Source organism: Strix aluco, chromosome 1 (genome assembly GCF_031877795.1).
Source record: "Strix aluco isolate bStrAlu1 chromosome 1, bStrAlu1.hap1, whole genome shotgun sequence".
NCBI lineage: Eukaryota > Metazoa > Chordata > Aves > Strigiformes > Strigidae > Strix > Strix aluco.
In genome coordinates this window covers 163,902,830-163,910,981 of record NC_133931.1, presented here as the reverse complement: position 1 = coordinate 163,910,981, position 8,152 = coordinate 163,902,830, and positions in this window count along the sequence as shown.

The following is an 8,152-nucleotide window of genomic DNA, read 5'->3' as shown; positions in this document are numbered from 1 at the left end:
TGGCTGTGCAAACAGCACCAAAGAGGCAGGTGTGTTTTCATTATTTATGTGCGAAGTCTTAAGGCAGTGAAGACTTCCTTTGCCCTTATAGTAGATGTGTGCTTGAAGAGCAGTGTGCTATTGACAACTCAGACTTTGAAAAGGACAGTTGTGCAGGGTTAGCTGCTCTTTTTGGGTAGCAAATACCACATGGAGTGAGAAAATCAGGGGAGTGGCATGGTTACAACCCTGTGGTTCAGACGTTGAGGGAGGTGGGTTTTTTGCCTTGATGATCTTTGAATTTCTATCACAGTGAGGGTCCCAGTAGGCGCAGTAGTAAGTAGCAGCATCGTCTGGTATTACATCTTTTATTGTAAAAACACATCGATTCTGGCTAGAAACTGTTTCAATCATGTACCTGTCTGCTTGAAAGCCACTTTCAACTGAAGGTTTCCCTCCTGAATAGTACAGGAGCCTCTCTGGAGCTTTACCCTCCTTCTGTTGATACCAGTGTATGACAATGCCATCAAAACTTGCTGCTGATATTTGAATTTCACATGTCATCCGTGCACTTTTTTGGAACTTGGTGATGGATATAGGGCTTTGCATGGGAATTTCTTGCGCAAATCCATCTAGGAAAGAGAAAAGGAGAAACCATGCTATTAGCTGGAATTCAGGGATTTGGGAAGATGCCTGTTAGCACAGCCATGTGTGCCTGTGAGGAAAGACAAGAAGATAAGGAAGGACTTACAAGACCAAGCAGCTGTGGCCACAAGTGCTGCCAGTAGTAGCATGTTTGCTTGTCACTCTCTGCTGTCGTTGAGAGTCAGAGGAGGGTGAAGGGGGCTCCAGATGGGGACAACGTTGTGTTGGAGGAGGAGGTGGCTCTCTTGAGTGGTCTTCAGCAATGAGTCTTCTGTGTGCAAGCAGATGGGGCACATTTACATAAGGCTGTAGTCCTGTCTGCTCTTCAGGTAAATATGAGAAACATTGGTAAATCCAAGGTTTATGGCCCTTGAAAAGTCAAGCCAGAGCCACTGAGGAAGGGCTGCGAGTGAGAGCAGCTCCAGCTGTCTATCAGGGCATAAAGTTTCAGCCCGGAGGTCACCCCAGTGGGCGGTGTGTGGGCCGTCACCCTGAGGGGTGAGAGGAGGTGTACAGTGCCTAAAGCAGGCATTCCGCCATCCTTTTAAGGACCTCCTTTTGCCACCTCAGCTTAGTCACCCAGCTGCAGCATGCCGAAGTGCCCAGGGTGCCCCTGTGCTGGTGCTGCCCTCCACCGAAGCAGCTGGAGGCCATCAGCCTGCAGCGACGGGGGCAGCTGCACTGCGAGGACGTGCCTCCACTTGGTTTCAAGTTCAGGAGGAAATGCACAGCCACAGAAATTTGGTTTTGATGCTCAGATGAGGTGCAAACACTTCTTGGAAAGGAAGACTGGAAAACAAAAGCACGTCAACAGCCATCACAGAGGGGCATCTCGATGAGCAGGGCTGGTGCCACAGGGCACTCCCCTGTGACCGGTGAGCCTGGGCTGCATCTCGCCAGGCATGAGGGAGAGGAGCTGCTTTGGCCTCCCTACTGCTGGCAGTTGGCCACATGCAGAAAGCCAGCAGTAAGCACATGTTGCTAACTGTCTTGGAAAGATGCCTGTGAGAGCAGGGGTCCAGGGAGAGGCAGGCAAGGAGAGACGCCTGCCTTTTTGTGGTGGCAATGGAAAGGGTCCCTCTCTTCCCAGTAAATAACCGTGGGAAAGTCTGTTTAATTTTCTGTCAGGCCACCCTGAGGGGGATGAGAAGGAGAAGTGACTTAAGGACTGTCAGGCACAACAAAGTGACAAGGAAGAGAGAACTATGAAACAGAATGTAAGGTGAAGGGAGAGAGATGCAAGGAAAAGGTTACCCATCCCAGCAGCATCTCATGATGGTCTCCCGCATGGGCAACTATAGTTAATCAGAGTGAAAACCGCATTGGCAATTGTATCTGAGGTCCTGAAATCAAGCCCTTGTTGCCCGTTGCCCAAAACTACCAGGACATGTATAAGGACAAGTAGCCGTACGTTGCTACTCTTCTGATCACACAGCAAAAATCTGTCAGGTGCCCTTGTTGCCCTGCTCCCTTCTCTCAGGAGCCTGAACTCCATCAGCTCATGGTCACTGCAGCCAAGACTGCCCCCTACCTTCACAGCCCCAACCAGTTCTCCCTTTTTGTGAGTAGGAGGTCCAGCAGAGCCCCCTTCCTTATTGGCTGCTCAATCACCTGTGTCAGGAAGTTGCCGTCAACTCATTCCTGAAACCTCCTAGATTGGTTGTGAGGAATTCTCACATCCCACAGCGTGAAGACAGAAGGCAAGCTGACTGAAGTTAGCATCTGAGGTCACATGTACTACAACCTGTTTTTCAAATAGTTAAGGTGTCAAGAAACATCTATAGCGAGGCATTATATACTCAAATCGTACTGAAAGTTTAGCAGAAACAATGTTGAGAGCCTGTGGAACTGTAAAACCACCACTCTCGAGGTATTTGTGCTCATTTTTCAAGGTCCATACGCATTAGAGGAATATCTCACAGAATATTGAGCATGTGCACTCTGTCCTAACTCAGGAACTTGGAGACACAAAGCTATCTCTGTTTTCTGAGTTAGGCAAATGCCAGCTTCCCTAGAACTAGTCTTTGATTGTAGAACCTGATTTGTAAAACTCAGTACACTTGACCTGAAGGGCCTGACAGTCTCTGCTTGCTGGGGGCGTAGCCCATGGCTGAGGTTTTCCATTCTGTCCTGGAGATATCAGGTGAGAAACTGTGACAATAAAATTAGGTTTTCTGGGCTGTTGTAGGAATTTGTAGTGACTGAAATGCAAAGGAAGAGAAAAAAAATTACGAAGGAAGGAGTGTGTGTGTGGTCTTTCATATTCATGTAATTTTTTTTCAAGAGGAAGCACTGAGGGGATGGAGATATGTTTCTCTGCTTGATCTAAGGATTCTAACAGAAGAGAAATTTACAGCTCACATTTGTTCACACACAGAGACAGGCCGTGTTCTCTATCAGGTGAGTGCTTTCCGTACAATCAAACCTCCATTTTAAGAGCAATGTTTTGTATATTTACCCTAAAGTGACTGCAACTCTCCGGTTCCTGGATGTTGCAGATATGTGTGAGGACTGAAATGACATGCTGATTGTTAGTGTCATATATTTAACAGTTGCCAGAAGATATTGTTGGTTTTCCTACCCTGCTGCAGAAAATCATGACAGAGGGGTGGAATAGGGAAGTATCTGAATTCTTAGCAGAGTTCAGAGCTTGTGGTTCAGAGAGCAAAGTGCCTTTTTTGTACGGCTTATCCTTGCCCGTCTAATGCTGTGGTGATTGATAAACCCAGTACGCACAGTAGTAAATGCCAGAATCCCTTGGGGTTAAATAATCTATAGTGAGACCATAGCGGAGCTCAGTAGGATGCTTCCGAACTTGAAATCTCCTTTCATCGCCACTGTTATCAAAAACAGGTGACTGTCCTGACATGTACAGTATCCTCTTCGGTGGCTCTCCAGGAAGATGCTTGTACCAGTGCACGATGGCTTGGCTGCTCATTCGGCATTCCATGCTGGCAGAGCTGCCCTTCACCTGCCTCTGCAGTGCTGGGGTTTGCGATGGTGCTGCCTGCGTGTCTCCACCTGGAAGAAGAAGCAAAGAAATTGTGTGAGGGGAAGAAACTGCTGGAGTTTGGAGCCAGGACTGTGTTCTCTACACATGGGAAGGAGAGGAAAAAAGGGCTTACGGGACCAAAATGAAGTTGCAAGAAGGACTGGAAGCAGCAACATGCTGCCTGTGTGGGTTAAACCTGGAAATGAAATAGAGACAGAAACATTATAAAGCCCTTCAGGTGGAGAAAGCATCCAATGGCTGGAAGGAGGAAATGTCTTGTTTGTCACATCCAATGGTCTTCAACTCACTACCATGAAGGGGGTTGAGTTTACTGACAAGTTAAACCACAGCACTAACAGTGTAGAAAGGACCTAAAATGCTCCATCTGAAAGAATTTTTCTTCAGCTATTTCCTACATTCTTCTCAGACTTACCTGCTGAACTCACACATAAAACCTCAAATTGTTCAATCCATCCCTTCCCGAGGATGTTCTCCTCTCCTCAGACACCCCAAAGCTGTCCCAGAAGTGCATTTCACCAGCCTTTCCTAGAACACACCACCTCCTTTGGTAGCATTAATTGGATTATTCATAGTGAACTATCATCTCGTACTCTTTCTTAAAACAGCTCCAAAATGTCTGATCAGCCTTATCCAGCTACTCCAGACACAGTGAAGTGAAACCAGGGTGAAGTATGAATGTCTCAGCCAGCTGTTTGCTGCCTTCTGCTTTTTCTTGTACTCTCCCTCATTTCTGAGCCCTGAAAATGTGCCTTGCAAAGACTTCATAGCAAACGGTCCCTTGGGCAGCAGCTACCACACACCACGCTCTTCCCTAAGAAAGATTTCTCATTTTCTAACCCAAAAGAGAGAATCTACTCTGCATCTTTTTTGGGTCTTTTTGGCAATAGCAGTGTACACAACTAAATCTCATCTCTCACAACGAATACAGAAAGTTCATATTCTTCTGTTGTCCTTGTGATAGATAGATGAATTTGTGTCAGGTCCTGTAGTGTAGATGTATCCACATAGAAAGAACAAAAACCGAATCATAAATGTGGAGTTTACTGACTTGAAGACTGTCTTTATTATTAGTCCATTTAAGTGTGAAAGCCAGAGAGGAAGATATCTTCCAAGGCCAAACTAGAGCTGCAAAAAGAACCTGCAGTAATGACATTTTCAGAGAAGACGGCTGGGCCTGTAGGAACTTAGTTAATGAACCTTGGATGGGGGATGGACTGCCATCGAGGAGAGGAAATGACATGCTCTAGTTGCATGAAACACTCACATGAACATGGGATTGTGAACACTATTGCCACATAAGTGAAATTTCACTGTGGCTTTGCTCCCAGCTGCCTGACTGAGCAGTGCTGTGTCACCATTTCCGTATGTTCCCTGCTTTAACCTGCAGCTTTCTCTTGTAAACAGTTTTCACACCCCTTTCTCGGGACCGTCTTTTCAGGTGTTGCCCAATGTAACAGGTCCTTGCCTGTAAGAAGGGGCCCTAAGGGGTATCTATGTGAAAAGTAGTCGTTGTCATTCATAACCATTAAGATGGGGGTGACCAGTGATGAGTATCACCAATATTTCCATCATGACCTGGATTTGAAGTCTCCCAGGCCAGACCTTCAGTGCAAATATCCTCCTCCTATGCTCCCTCTCTGCCACCGCTTCATTTTTGCTAGCTCAGACTGTATTTGGGAAAGTATCTACATTATTCAAAGACAATCTGTGTTACTGTATAATTCAGCCGTAACACCGTCACTCACAGGAGTGCCCCTTTTCCCCAGCACAGCACATTATACCCGCTGAGTTGTAGCATGCTGCATTTCTTTGCTGTTTTCTCTGCCCATTATTTATACTTACATACTCAGCATGAACCTGTTGGGTTGTTTTAGAGGCAGGAGGGTGCAGTTGTCGTTCTCTGCATTTGACAGAAAGCCTGCTGCTCAGGGTGCAGGCAGCTTTCTGTACAGACTGCCTGTGGTCTGCTAGTTCTGTGGTACTGCCAGTAGGCACAGTAGTAGGTACCTTCATCGTTGGAGTTGATGTCCTCGACTGAGAAAGTGCAGACATTTGTACCTTTCTTCGAAGAAGTATACTTGTTCCTATAGGAATCGTCATCATACAAAGCTAAACCTGATCCGATATACAGAACCCGTTCAGGAGCTTTGGGGGGTATCTGTCGGTACCAATGTATATATGCAGATTTGAAGTCAGATATGCCCTCGCCTACACAATCAATCCACGCAGTTTTAGTTTGCCCTCTGGTAACAGAGACGTCAGTCTGCTTCAGAATCACTTGTGCTTGTCCATCTAGAAAACAGAACAAAAACACTCTTAGTCTACTATTCATTCACACACACGAATACGGGATGTCTCCTGCCACTGCCCCATGCCGTGGTGACGAGGGGAACCTACGAGACCAGGCTGCAGCCAGGGCCAGGAGCGGGAGCAGCAGCATCCTGAGGGCTCTGGCTGGTGTCTGCCTCCGGGAGGAAGGTGACAGCTCTCCTGTCCCAGCAAGTATAGAGGGCTGAGGCTGAGGAGAGGAAATGACTCACATGGGCATCATCCGGAGAGGCTGCCCTGGTGACAGGTGGGGGATGTTGAGATAAAGCAGCCTAACTGAACCCCACTAAACGTTAACAATAGCATTACAGCTTTTACACAAGTGGCACAAACTCACCTGCTCTCTCATGCACACACACACAATTACTTTAACTCATTTATAAAATAATTTTGTAGTCTGAAGCAACTTTCACCACTGCTTTTAGACTAGTCAAAAGCTGCTAAACAATGCCTGGGGTCAGACACTTTTCCTCAGGTGCACCGTCAATAAAAGGGAGAAAAAATAAGAACCTGGAACTTAAGGAATTCGAGTGGTATCAGATTACTGCTCATCACACAGAAAAATATACAGCAGCCATTTGGGATCTCAGAAGCAGGAGTGCTGCTCTTGTAACTGCTTCTTCTCACAGGTAAGGTGAGACGCTACACCCCAGGGTGGCAACCCCAAATGTACCTTGTACCAGAGTCTAGGAATACTGGGTCCTTTGGGATCAGAACACAGTGGTCCTGTGATTTTAACAATCAGTTGTTCAGCCGTAAGAATCACAGAATCACAGAATCATTCAGGTTGGAAAAGACCCTCGGGGTCATCGAGTCCAACCCTCAGCCCTACTCTACAAAGTTCTCCCCTACACCACATCCCCCAACATCTCATCCAAACGACCCTTAAACACATCCAGGGATGGTGACTCCACCCCCTCCCTGGGCAGCCTATTCCACTCTCTGACCACTCTTTCTGGGAAACATTTTCTCCTAATGTCCAGTCTGAACCTCCCCTCCTGCAGTTTAAAGCCATTCCCTCTTGTTCTGTCACTAATTGCCTGTGAGAAAAGGGTTGAAATAACTTAAATTCATGTCTTTCTGTTTGCACAATGGAAGTATAAATATCTGTTGTATAGTTGCTGTTTGTTTTGCAGGCTTGCTGCCATGTTGGATGAGAAGCCCCACTGAAGTTAATTGAGAGACTTGTGGTTTAACTTAAGTGAAGGTTTGATCAGGTCCAGATGGAAAACAAAGAGAAAATAAAACAGGATTCTCTACCAGCAGAGAAGAACAAAACGGGTTATTATATCTGCAATCCTGAGTGGTGCTTCAAGTTTATTTTCACTTGTATCCTCCTGTTCTGCCACACAAATAATGTAACTGGGGATTTATTCCAAAGATGTAACTTGAAGGGCAGTGGGAATGGAAAGGTTTTTCCTTCTTTTAGCTAGCCCAACCTGCCATCTTGTAAACCCACCCAGAAGCAACCCAGCCAGACCATTGACAATGCCCTTTTTACTGGTAAAGTGAAATAACAGCTCTGCTGGTGCTGGCTGCAGTGTGTGTCTGCAAAGCATGCACTAGCTCAGCAGCGCCTTTGGTATCTGCCTGCCTGCACGGTGTGTCTGATTCAAGGATGATGGGGAAAGTAGGGTCGGGATGTTCCTGCATGTTGTCAAACACTTCAGGATCTGGTTCAGAAAGCAGAGCACGTCTTTGTGCAGGTCCCCTATGGTTTTCTACTTCTGTGCATCCCACCTAGCACAGTAATAGGTACCGGAGTCTTGCAGAGTTACTTTGCTCACTGTCAAGGTGCAGACAGATTTGGCGACGTCCTTCTCAATACTAAATTTCCCCTCATCGGACTCGTTTTCGAGGAAGACCCTGGAGGACATGTAGGCAACGCGCTTGGGAGCTGCGTTGGGCCTCATTTGGTACCAGTGAATGAAAATGTTGTGAAAATCAGGATCGGAGACATGGCAGTTGATTAGCACTGTTTTTCTTTCTGGCTTGGTGATGGATATGGGGGTTTGCTGCAAGACTTGTGCAGAATTGCCTGTGTGAAAGAAAGAGAAAAATTACAAACATGAAGCTGAAATAAGAGAGCTTCCCCATTGCCACTGATGGGCGTGAAGCCAGAAGGGTGAGCAGGACACATACAAGAAAAAACAGCTGCCAGGATGAAAGCTCTCAGCAGACACATTG